This window comes from Mobula birostris, chromosome 17 (genome assembly GCF_030028105.1).
Source record: "Mobula birostris isolate sMobBir1 chromosome 17, sMobBir1.hap1, whole genome shotgun sequence".
Lineage (NCBI taxonomy): Eukaryota > Metazoa > Chordata > Chondrichthyes > Myliobatiformes > Myliobatidae > Mobula > Mobula birostris.
In genome coordinates this window covers 45,432,010-45,445,312 of record NC_092386.1, presented here as the reverse complement: position 1 = coordinate 45,445,312, position 13,303 = coordinate 45,432,010, and the positions used below count along the sequence as shown (strand labels likewise).

The 13,303-nt window shown below is 43.2% G+C and overlaps 1 protein-coding gene across 6 annotated transcripts in view; it reads left to right on the top strand.

Annotated features, from left to right (window-relative positions):
- The first annotated feature begins 444 nt into the window (after positions 1-444).
- fancc (FA complementation group C) overlaps positions 445-13,303 on the top strand; it is a 183,359-nt gene continuing 170,500 nt past the window's right edge. For 2 of the 6 annotated variants that reach the window (XM_072281635.1, XM_072281642.1), the window contains exon 1: positions 4,537-4,573. The gene's annotated coding sequence lies outside the window, so the exon portion shown is untranslated. The other 4 variants (XM_072281638.1, XM_072281639.1, XM_072281637.1 and 1 more) reach the window with 4 other exon arrangements.

Genomic DNA, 13,303 nt, shown 5'->3' with positions numbered 1-13,303 from the left:
AAATCTGGAAATGTGCTAGCCTGCAGCAGAGAGGGCAATCTAATAGTCCTAAAATTCCGGCTAGTTCATGCTAATATTTTGAGGTGCAAATGGAAGTTACAATACATGCTCCAGAGCTATTAATGTGATATTGAAACATTTTTGGTCGAGTGGTTTACATAAACCTGCAAACTTTGGCAAAGCAGCATTTTCATACTCTCAGGGCAACTTTTAATACTGCATGCAGAGTTAGTATGTACCATTTGATCTAAGATTTTGAAATTTGGTGTTCTCTTTTGCAGTTTATGACTCATAACGGATGATATCAGCATTATTTTAGTCAGATTCTTAATACTTATCAACGAAATTGTTGGCTAACCCGAAGCCAAGGACGGGCGGGAGCAAAGGGACGGCCCACGTTTGTTTGATTGGACCGCGTGTCGTGACGTCATCTGCCAATCACAGCCCGGCGGGAATCTCGAGCAGTTTCCGGGTGCAGTTGGGAAGAATCGGTTCGCAGGTCAGTGACATTAATAATTCAGGTTTGAAATTATAAACGTTGCCAGAAATATTTGGCCGAAGGAAAAATCCTGTCTCTGAAATTATGGCTTCGAGCTTAGCCCACTATGCTTTCAACCGTTGTTGATTACTCACGATCAGATTCTTTCAACTTAAATGTTCCTAAAGGACATTGCTTTACAGTTAGAAATTGTTGCTGGGATTTGTAAGCAATTACTGTGTAAGGTTTTTCTTGTATAACAATAACTTCCATCCATGCAGCGCGATTGACGTAATATAAAACGTTCCCAGATGCTTCACAGTCAATCATAAAACGGCTTCTACCGCTCTGAGGACATTGGAACAGACGATCAAGAAAGAACTTGATCAAAGTGGTAGGTTTTGAGAACTATCTTGAAGGAGAAAGGTGGACATCAGTGGGTTGGGTAGGTAGCTTGCGAGGCTCCTGTTGCGGTTTGTTTTGGTCTAGCCGGATGCTCCCAGCGAATGGACACGACGTTCTCAAAACCATTCCTAACGCTACATCTCTATTTTGAGTGTCATGGGCCAGGAATTTGGTGAAGATGTTTTACTTTTCAAAACATTTTTCAATCATTACCTTTGTCGTCTTGCTGTGACAGAGCCAAAGTCAAAACGGGGCTTTATTTCTACAGGACACGTATGCATAGGAGCAACGAAAAGCTTACTGGCAGCAACATTGCAGGCGCATAGCATTAGATATACAACATACACAAGAGCAGCAAACTATACATGAGTTATACAAAAATATTGCAAAACAGAACAGAATTTTTAAAAAGTTCACTGTAGTACAAAGTGCTCATACTGTTGCTGTACTCCAAGTTTGTCATATGCATAATGCACATGTCATATATATGCAGAGGTGTAATGAAAAAAATACTTAACAGTAGCATCACAGGCATGTAGCATATAAGCAGCATTCACAAATAAACATAAATTGTACAGAACATTTTTAAAGAAAACACAATAGTCAAAGTGTTCATAATGTTATTAGTCAGTAGTGAGTAAGATTTTGCCAGTTGGTTCAGGAACTGAATGATTGAAGGGAAGTTCACAGTCTGGATTGCCGGGATCTTTGATAACAAATGTCTTCTTGAAGCAATGCATCCTGTAGATAATACTGATGATGGGGAGAGATGTGCCTTTGGTGGGTTGGACAGAATCCACCGCTCTCTGTAGCTTCTTGTGTTCCTATGCATTTGAACTGCTATACCAGGCCACGATGCAGCCAGTCAGGGTACTTTCAACAGCACATCTGTAGAAGCTTGTTGGAGTTTTGATGATAAGGCACAACTGCTTAATCTCCTAAGGAAGTAAAGGTGCTGCCGTGCTTTCCTTATGATTACATCTATGTGCTGGGCCAAAGACAGGTTGCTGATGTGTTAACACACAGTTACTTAAAACTGCAGAGTCTCCACCACCAATCCGCCAATGCACGTTTGCCCTCCTTCCTCTTCCTGAATCAGCTGTTGAGTTTTGCTGACGTTCAGTTTCAGGTTATTTTAACAGCACCACTCAACCAGGTGACCCAGTAAGCAGACTCATCACCATCTGTGATTTGTCCAAAATCAGTGGTGTCATCGGCAATTTTGGTGATGCCATCGGAGCTCATCAGGGTTGTGCAGTTTGGTTCAAGAATTAAATTGTTGAGGGGAACTATCTGTCCTTGAACCTGATGGTATGGGGTTTCAGACTTCTGTATCTCCTGCCCGATGGCAACTGTGAGACGATGTTATGGCCTAGATGGTAGTGCCTCCTTTAGATACTACTGATGGTAGGGAGTGCCAGTGATATATTATGTTGAGTTCACTACTTTCTACACCTTTTATATTCCTGTGCGTTTGAATTGCCATCTCAGACCATGATGCAACCAGACAGGATATTTTCATACTGGAACATATCTGGAAGTATGTTAGATCAGGGGTCCCCAACCTTTTTTGCACCACGGACCGGTTTAATATTGACAATATTCTTGTGGACCAGCCGACCGGGGTGGGGGGGGTGGTGTTCAAGTAGGGTTAAACTCACCTCAATGTGTCTTTTACAGTTAGGGTTGCCAACTTTCTCATTCCTAAATAAGGGACAAAAGTAGCAGTCAAATCCCAGGACACTTTACCCCAGGAAAGACTACCATGACCATGAAGGCTTGCACGGGCACCTGTGTGCGCATGTGCGACGTGCGCATCTGATGTGCGCAAGTGCGTACGTGCCAATTTTTTTCCCCACAAATCGGTTTTCGCTTAAACTTCCCGACTATACTGTACATTCGTTATTTCTACTTGATATAGGGTGTATATTTATCACATTATTCCTGCTTTTACTATATGTTAGTATTATTTATTTTCAGTTTTATGTGTTATTTGGTATGATTTGTTAGGTTATTTTTTGTGTCTGGGAACGCTCAAAAAATTTTTCCCATATAAATTAATGGTAATTGCTTCTTCGTTTCACACTATTTCGACACGAAAGGTTTCATAGGAACGCTCTACCTTAGCGGGGGAAATACGGGACAAGGGCGGTCCCGTATGGGACAAACCAATTTAGCCCAATATACAGGATGTCCAGGCAAATACGAAAAAGTTGGCAACCCTATGTTCAAGTTCAATAGTGCGTGACAGCGAATGAGGAAAGGTGCAGCTGACTCGTATCGTTTCCTCACGGCCCGGTAGCACATGCTTTGCGGCCCGGTACCAGTCCGCGGCCCAGTGGTTGGGGACTGCTATGTTAGATGATATGCTAAACCTCCTCAATCTTTGTCCATAAGCCAGGACCCCAAATTTGGGCCACCGGTACCATCTGGGGGGAATAATTCTTATAGTGATTTTTGGCAAGGTATACACCCCTAGTGCTAGAAAATATGTTGATAGCATTGCAGCGATGGTAGCTTTCTGTGAGGGGGACTGGGAGTTGCACCTCCATGCTATAAGAACCATGATCCCATGGTGCTTTGCCTATGACAAGATGAATTATGCCAGGTACCTGTCTCCTTACTTCGCTCAGATGATGAAACTCCCAGAGAAGAATCCTTCTGTGTATGACTGGAATGACTTTCTTGTGATTGTATCAATGTGCTGGGCCCAGGAAAGTTCATTCGATATGTTAATGTTCAGCATTAACTGATGCTTTGTACTGCAGATTCACCGATGTAGACTTGTGAGTGATGTGGCCCACCAACATGAGCACATCTGTGCTGGGGATACTGATATTGGAGGGATTTACATAGCCAGCATTGCTGAGAACTTTCCAGTGCTTTAAGGTGTAATCTGCTGGTAATCTATGCTCTGAAGGATCCAAGTGGCCAGGGATCACAGCTGCCTGATGTACCATAAGCTTTCTGCTAGATTTGAAGTCCTTTTCTCAGGTGGCTAAAAGCTGACTTGGTGCATTGAAGCAATGGTGAATTTCATCAGCATTGACTTCCTTCATTGAGGGGTCCTGAGTTGTGGAGTGTAATTGTGTTTTACAGGGTCTTGTCACGGGTCTTTATCATTGAGGGAACTGTTGTACAGTGGAGGCAGATTGGTAGATGACCTTTGTTTTATGAATGTTAAGAGTAAAACTGTTCTCTTGAATGCTTCCATATTTAATTTCAAGATATTTTAAGGTGAGATAATGTGGGTTCTGGAGAGGTGGTGATATTGTTTGAATGTTTTTTCATTTATCCTAAAAGTTGGTTTCATTCCAGCAGGAAATTTGTTAGACGTGACGTACAACTTCCAGCAAGAAAAGTTGGGATGGTATTGTAACTTTCATTGACTCAATATGCATCATGATTGGGTTATTTGTGGACCCCTTTGTTAAGATCCTGGCTTGTATACTGTCACATGGCAGAGATAGTCGACTGCTACAGATGTCAAATTTGAAAAGAACTGCTTAATTGAGGGAGTCAAAGGTTTTTGTAAAGTACAAAAAGGACGTAAATAGAGCTTGATGTTGCTTCCTGCACTTATCCTGGAGTTGACATGCAATAAAGATCATGTTCAATTTCCTTAGATGAACTGAATCCACACTGTGATTCCAGAAGCAGCTGTTCAGCCAACGGGAAGAGGCAGTGACGGTGCTGACTTTCTCTGTTTTTAATACGGTTGGATTTATCTGCTTTCTTGGTGATGGTCATGATTACAAGCATCTGAAGTCCCTAGGCATTTTCTTCTGAGAAAGCGGTGGTTGTTAGAGATGAGGTTGTAAATTTATGATTTTTTTGTTCAGTTAGCTTCTGGTCTTTTTATGACTAGACAAGGATATTTTGATGTGAGATTTGAGTCCAGGACAGAGTCATGGTCGAAGAATCCTTCAAAACGCTAATTCCAACAGATGTCGTCTGCTTCTGTGTTGATAAGTGTATCACCTATAGCTGATTTAAAGAGGGGAGGTCTAGGGGTCTCTATCCTTGTTAAGTCAGCTTGGATAACTTCACTCACCTCAACTCTGAACTGATTCCACAACCTACAGATTCACTTTCAAGGACTCTGAAGGTCATATTCTCAGTACTATTTTTTTATTTACTGTACACAGTTTGTCTTCTTTTGCATGCTGGTAGTTTGTCAGTCTTTATTTACGTATAGTATTTTGTAAATTCTGTTGTATTTCTTTATTTTCTTGTATATGTCTACAAGAATGCCTGCATCTGTATTTACTCATCAGATAGATGTTTTGCATCTGTATTTATTCAAGAGATGGACATAGAGACTATAGAAGTGAGGCAACACAGCAGTGAAGTCATGGTCTATATACAGATTACAGAGGAGAGGGTGTTTGCTGTCTTGTGGCAAATTAGGGTGGATAAATCCTCAGGGCCTGACAAAGTGTTGCCTTGAACCATGTGGGTTAGTGCAGAAACTGCAGGGGCCCCAGCAGAGATATTTAAAACATCCCTAGCAACAAGTGAGGTGCAGGAGACTGCAGAATAGCAAACGTTGTTCCATTGTTTCAGAAAGGCTCTAAGAATAAGCTGGGAATTTATAGGCTTGTGAGCATGACATCAGTGGTGGGAAAGTTATTGGAAGTTATTTTAAGGGACCAGATGAAAAAGTATTTTGATAGACAGGGATTGATTATGGATAATCAACATGGCTTTGTGTGTGGTAGGTTGTGTCTAACCAATCCTACAGAGTTTTTTGAGGAAGTTACTTGGAAAGATGATGAAGTCAAGGCAGCGAATGTTGAATATGTAGACTTTAGCAAGGCCATTGGCAAGGACCCGCATGGGAGGTTGGTCAAGACGGTTCAGTTGCTTGACATTCAGGATGTGGTAATAAGTTGGATTCAACACTGGCTTTAAGGCGGAAGCCAGAGAGTGGTAATAAATGATTGCCTCTTTAACTGGATGCTGTTCATAGACTTCAGTTCAGCATTCAACACAATCAATCCTCAGAAACTGAGCCTACTGGTCCTGAACACCTCCGTCTGCAACTGGATCCTAGACTTCCTGACTGGGAGACCTCAGTCAGTCCGGATTGGAAGCAGCATCTCCAACACCATCACACTGAGCATGGGGGCGCCCCCAGGGCTGTGTGCTCAGTCGACTGCTGTTCACTCTGCTGACCCACGACTGTGCTGCAACACACAGCTTGAACCACATCATCAAGTTCACCGATGACACGACCATGGTGGGTCTCATCAGCAAGAACGATGAGTCAGCATACAGAGAGGAAGTGCAGCGGCTAACAGACTGGTGCAGAGCCAACAACCTGTCTCTGAATGTGAACAAAACAAAAGAGATGGTTGTTGACTTCAGGACATAGAGCGACCACTCTCTGCTGAGCATCAACGTTAGAGATCGTTAAGAGCACCAAATTTCTTGGTGTTCACCTGGCAGAGAATCTCACCTGGTCCCTTAACACCAACTCCATAGCACAGAAAGCCCAGCAGTGTCTCTACCTTCTGCGAAGGCTGAGAAAAGTCCATCTCCCAACTCCCCATCCTCACCACATTCTACAGAGGTTGTATTGAGAGCATCCTGAGCAGCTGCATCATGGCCTGGTTCGGAAATTGCACCATCTCGGATCACAAGACCCTGCAGCGGATAGTGAGGTCAGCTGAGAAGATCATCAGGGTCTCTCTTCCCGCCATTACAGACACTTACACCACACGCTGCATCCGTAAAGCAAACAGCATTGTGAAGGACCCCACGCACCCCTCATACAAAGTCTTCTTCCTCCTGCCATCTGGAAAAAGGCACCGAAGCATTTGGGCTGTCATGACCAGACTACGTAACAGTTTCTTCACCCAATCCATCAGACTCCTCAATACCCAGAGCCTGGACTGACACCAACCTACTGCCCTCTGCTGTGCATATTGTCTTGTTCATTATTTATTGTAATGCCTGCACTGTTTTGTGCACTTTACGCAGTCCTGGGTAGGTCTGTAGTCTAGTGTAGGTTTTGTGTTTTTTCTTGTGTAGTTCAGTGTAGTTTTTGAATTGTTTCATGTAGCACCATGGTCCTGAAAAACATCTCATTTTTACTATGTTCTGTACCAGCAGTCATGGTTGAAATGACAATCAAGAGTGACTTGACCTGACTTGGATGCCTGTTACGAGTGGTGTAATGCAGGGATTGGTGCTGGGCCTGTTGTTGTTTGGCATCTGTGTCAATGATCTGGATGATAATGTAGTAAACTGTGTCAGTAAATTTGTGAACGACACCATGATTGAGGCATAGTGAAAAGTGAGGAAGGCTATAAACACTTGTAGCGGGATCTGGACCAGCTGGAAAAAATGTACTGGAAATGGCAGAAGGGAGGACAAACCAGGGTAAGGTTTCCATGGTGAACAGTAGAGCATTGAAGAGAGCAGTAGAATAGAGCCATCTGCAAATATAGATCCATAATTCCTTGAAAGTAGTATCACAGGTAGATAGGGTCATAAAGAGTGCTTTTGGCACATTAGTCTTCATAAATCGAAGTACTGAGTACAGGAGCTGGGGTGTCATATTGAAGTTGTATTAGGCATTGGTGCATTTGGAGAATTGTGTGCAGTTCTGATCACCTACCTGCAGGAAATATAACAATAAGGTCCAGCACCTGGCCACGTGGTGTGTCGATAACAACCTGGCCCTTAACACCCAGAAGACCAAGGAAATTATTGTGGACTGAGGTATGCTAGGAGCCGCACTCATATCCCCATCTACATCAACAGAGCTGTAGTGGAGGGTGTATTAAGCTTCAAGTTCCTTGGTGTCCACATTTCCGATGATCTCACCTGGTCCCTGCACTCCTCCATCCTGATCAAAAAGGCGCAATAGCGCCTTTATTTCCTGAGGAGCATCAAAAAAGCTCACCTCTGTCCCAGGATACTGACGGACTTTTACCGCTGTACAATTGAGAGCATACTCACCAACTGCATCTCAGTGTGGTATGGCAATTGTCCCGTATCGGTCCGCAAAGCACTCCAGCGGGTGGTGAAAATGCCCAGCGGATTATTGGCACCCATTTGCCCTCCATTGTGAATATCTACCATAAATGCTGCCTGGGCATTATCAAGGATGCATCTCACCCTAACCATGGACTTTTTACTCTCCTCCCATCCAGTAGGCACTACAGGAGCCTCCGCTCCCGCACCAGCAGGCACAGGAAGAGCTTCTTCCCTGAGGCTGTGACCCTGCTGAACCTCACATCACAGCGCTAAGCAGTATTGCACCCATATTGTACTGTCTCAGTACTTTTATATTTGTGTGCTGTAGCACTTACTTTTTATTCGCAGTTATTTTGTAAATAACACTATTCTTTTGCACTTCTGGTCAGATGCTAATTGTATTTCATTGGCTTTGTATCTGTACTCGGCACAGTGACAATAAAGTTGAATCTAATCTAATCTAATAAAATTGAAAGAGTTAGTTGAGAGAAACTTTCCAAGGATGTTGCCAGGACTTGAGGACCTGAGTTTCTAGGGAAAGGTGAATAGTCAGGACTTCATTCCCTGGAACGTAGAAGATTGACGGGAGATCTGACAGAGGCAGACAAAATTAATAGGAATATAGATAGGCTAAATGCAAGCAGGCTTTTCCCATTGATACACATGAAATGTTGGAGGAACTCAGCAGGTCAGGCAGCATCTATGGAAAAGAGTAAACAGGCGATGTTTCGGCTGAGACCCTTTTTCGGGACCATTGATGTTGGATGAGACTAGAGCTAACGGTCATGGGTTAAGGGTGAAAGGCGAAATGGGAACATGAGGGCGTTGCTTCTTCACTCAGGGTGGTGTGAGAGTGTGGCATGAACTGCCAGTGGAAGTGGTGGGTATTGGTTTGATTGCAACATTTAAGAGAAATTTGGATAGGTACATGGATAGGAGGGGCATGGAGGGATATGATCCAGGTGCAGGTTGCTGGGACTAGGCAAGTTAATAATTCAGTATGGATTAGATGGGCCAAAGGGCTTATTTCTGTGCTGCAGTATTCTATGACTCTAAAATGAATCTCGATTGGTATATAGTCAGTATATGTATGTACTTTGATAATAAATTTACTTTGACTTGAATTTGACTTTGAAAATTTAAAGTCAAGTTTATTGTCATACGTAGAAGTACATGTATGCACATGTGCAATGAAAAGCTTACTTGCAGCAGCATCACAGGCCCATAGCATTGTCTGAACAATAATCACCAGAAAAGCTTAAATATACACAACTTGCTTTGCAAATTCAGGACAGAAAAAAAGGTCCATTTTAATGCAAAGCGGTCATAGTGTTGCTAAACTGTAGTGATTAGCATTTTGGCTCAAGAACTGAATGGTTGAAGGGAAGGAGCTGTCTTGAACCTGATGGTGTGGAACTCTGGGCTTCTGCACCTCCTGCGCAAAGATGGCACGGGCTGAATAGTGGGGATCTTTGGTGATAGATCTTGCCTTCTTGAGGCAGTGCCTCTTGTAGGTACTACCAGTGGTAGAGAATTTGCTTCCTTCCATGTGAATTAACTTCTGTTCTTGGCTGTTAGTGAGGTGAGCCTTTGGGTATTTGGACTTTACATGCTGAATAAAGAGTGTTGAATAGAGACACAAGAGACTGCAAATGCTGGAATCTGTAGCAAAAAAACACAGTTGGAGGAATCAGTGGATCAAATGGCATCTGCAGTGTGGTGGGCGGAGAAATTAACAATATTTTGGCGAGACCCTGCATCAGGACTTGGAGTGGAAGAGGAAAATAACCAGTTTAGTGAGGGGAGGGAGAGGGATGAGACAATCTGGTAGGTGATAGGTGGACTGGGGGGGGGGAGTGAAGGTTGATGATGGTGGAAGCAGACAGGTTGATAAAAAAGGCAGATGGAGCCAAGTGAGGGACGGGATGGTAAAGGCGGAGCTAAGGTAATAATTGGGAAACAAAGCCATATCAAGATTATTGAATGTAGTAGACGAGGGTGCAGTAAATGAACATTCGAGTAGCACCATGTAAACAGTTAACATTTCAGGTTAAAGACCGTTCATCATAACAGACAATGCCTGTCCTGCTGAGTTTTTTCAGTATTTTATGTTTTTATTGTTTTTCTTCCATCTATGACAGTGAAGAATTGCTTTGCTTTCCTCTAGTCCTGAAGCCAAAGTTTTCCAAGATTGAAGCAGAAGCCCTTGGCCTCATCCACTGTTTCTGGGGTTTCTGCATTTGAGTGAGCCTGAGGATCCCGCAGCGTTCATTTGTCCCACCTGGGAGTACTGAGACACCAGGCTAATTCATTCTTGATGGTAAAAACCACCACGTGAAGAAAGTTATCATTTTCTAGTTTATCTTTCCAGAAGGATTCTGTCCAGTGCCTTATTCTTTGAAATGGCTCTTTCCTGTTTGTTGAGAGTTACTAAAGGCGCTGTTGTCATTAGCAAAGTGTCTGAGTTCCTAGTCAATGAAGGTCTTGATATTTGATTTAATGAACAAATTCACAAGGGTATAAAAATGAATAACTGATTGCTATTTGGGACCTCCGCCTATCCTGCTAGCCAAATCATTACTAAGGAATCTAATTTCTTCACCTTAATTGTGGCATAATGTAATTTGTGTTGCATTTGTATGAAGTTTGAACATTTTCGATGTTGGTGATATTCAAAAATAAGCATAAGAAGACATACAAAAGGTTGTAGATCATATTGGGGTTTTCAGGATTTGGAAATGCATGGATGCTCAAATGTTGGAATCCGGAACAACACACAAAAAGCTGAAAGAACTCAGCAGGTTATGCAGCATCAATAGAGGAAAATGGACAATTGACTAAGTGGGTCGAGTCCCATCATCTGCGCTGAATGATATTGTCATGTGGATACAGTGTTGTTTGAAATGTGGAATAAAGTTGGGATAATGCATTACTGTTACTTGTGGGTTTCTGCAAAGATCCGAACCTCAGTCACTTTTCAATAATGTTGAATTGAAAGAACAGTATGTAACTATACAATTGTTGATAATACAAAACAAGGTGGGAAAGTGATGAGTGAAGAGGACAGAAAAGTTTGCAAAAGTTTACTTAGGTTATGTGAGTGGGCAAGGATGTTGAAGTGTATTGGGGGAACAGGGAAACTATTAGTTTTGGTGGAATAACAAAACATTTTCAAACAGAAAAATTAATAAGTGCATGTGGATGGCAGGATCTTGGTGAGTTGGTGCACAAAGTGCAGTCAGGAAGAATGGTATACGAGGGGTGATTGATAAGTTTGTGGTCTAAGGTAGAAGCAGTGCAACTTTAGAAAATCTAGCACACTTATTTTTCATCATAGTCCCCTCCTACATTTACACACTTAGTCCAGCGGTCATGAAGCACATGGATCCCTTCTTTGTAGAAGTCGGCGTCTTGGACCTCCAGAAAGTGTTCCACAGCAGGGGTGATTGATAGGTTCGTGGCCTAAGGTAGAAGGAGATGAGTTATTAACTTCGAACTTTCTGCATGATCACTCAAAGAGTTAAACTGCACGTGCATGTAACAAGAGCTGTATAAATCATCTCCTTCTACCTTAGGCCACAAACTTATCAATCACCCCTGCTGTGGACCACTTACTGGAGTCCAAGACGCCGACTTCTACAAAGAAGGGATCTGTATGCTCCACAACAGCTGGACTAAGTGTGTAAATGTAGGAGGGGACTATGTTGAAAAATAAATGTGCTAGGTTTTCTAAAATTGACACCTTCTACCTTAGGCCATGAACTTATCCATCACCCCTCGTATATTCCTTAATCGCACAGAGGTTGGAGGATGGGAATGTGCAGGTCTTACTGCACCTCTGCTGGGCTTCAGGCTAAACCCCTAAACCCATACCTGGCATATTTGCTGTTTTACTGTGACCTAAATGCATTTACTTCTGTATCAGTTTGATATCTTTCTCTGTTGTTAATGCCATTATTTGGTCTTTCTAGGAGAAAGAATGCAGAATGTCAAATTGAGAAGTTTGTGCTGCTGACTTGTTTACATTAGCCTTTTTGACACAGGGCTATGTCGCTCCTTAGCTGGGAAAATTTTTATCTGATCAGTGGAATGGGCTTAAAGCCAAGTCCCAAAAATTATAGGCCAATTTAACTGTGCCTTCTAGTTCCCAAACAGGAAGATATTTATGAAGTTAAATGTGGCATAACGTTTCTCTTCTTTTCTGATTGGTTACTACTGGGTGGATTTGAACTGCAACTCAGATGTTACATTGCAGTAAGTTAATAAAAAGAAAGAACGTTATTATATTGTATATAACATTGATGATGAACTCCTTAATTGTGTTTTCCTTAAAGGAATTTGTCAGGCATCCCTCCAACTTGTTTATGGAGTCATTGAACACTGCAGCACAGACACAGGCTCTTCAGCCCTACTAGTCTGCCCAGTCCCATCGATCTGCACCTAGGCCATTACCCTCCATACTCTTCCACGCATGCAACCTATCCAAATTCCTCTTAAATGTTGAGATCAAACCTGCATCCACCACTTCAGCTGGCAGCTCATTCCACACTCTCACCCCCCTCATGTTCTCCTTAAACATTTCACCTTTCACTCTTAACACATGAAATCTCACCCAATCTCAGTGGAAAAAGCCCACTTGCATTTACCCTGTTTATACTCATAATTTTCAAAGGTTTCAAAGGTTTCAAAGGTACATTTAATGCCGGAGGAATGTATACAATATGCATCCTGAAATTCTTTTTCTTCACAACCATCTACGAAAACAGAGGAGTGCCCCAAAGAATGAATGACAGTTAAATGTTAGAAACCCAAAGACCCCCCCCCCAGCTCCCCCCTCCTGCGTGTAAGCAGGAGCAAAGCAATGATCCCCCCCTCCCCCACCAGCAAAAAAAGCATCGCCTTAAACGCATGCTCTTAAACGCATCTCCCCCATTTCATGTACATCTGCTCTCACTCCATCCTCCCGCCACCCCACTAGGAATAGGGTTCCCCTGGTCCTCACCTACCACCCCACCAGCCTCCGGGTCCAACATATTATTCTCCGTAACTTCCGCCACCTCCAACGGGATCCCACCACTAAGCACATCTTTCCCTCCCCCCTCTCTCTGCATTCCGCAGGGATCGCTCCCTACGCAACTCCCTTGTCCATTCGTCCCCCCCATCCCTCCCCACTGATCTCCCTCCTGGCACTTATCCATGTAAGTGGAACAAGTGCTACACATGCCCTTACACTTCCTCCCTTACCACCATTCAGGGCCCCAAACAGTCCTTCCAGGTGAGGCAACACTTCACCTGTGAGTCGACTGGGGTGATATACTGCGTCCGGTGCTCCCGATGTGGCCTTTTATGTATTGACGAGACCCGAAGCAGACTGGGAGACCGCTTTGCTGAACATCTACGCTCTGTCCGCCAGAGGAAGCAGGATCTCCCAGT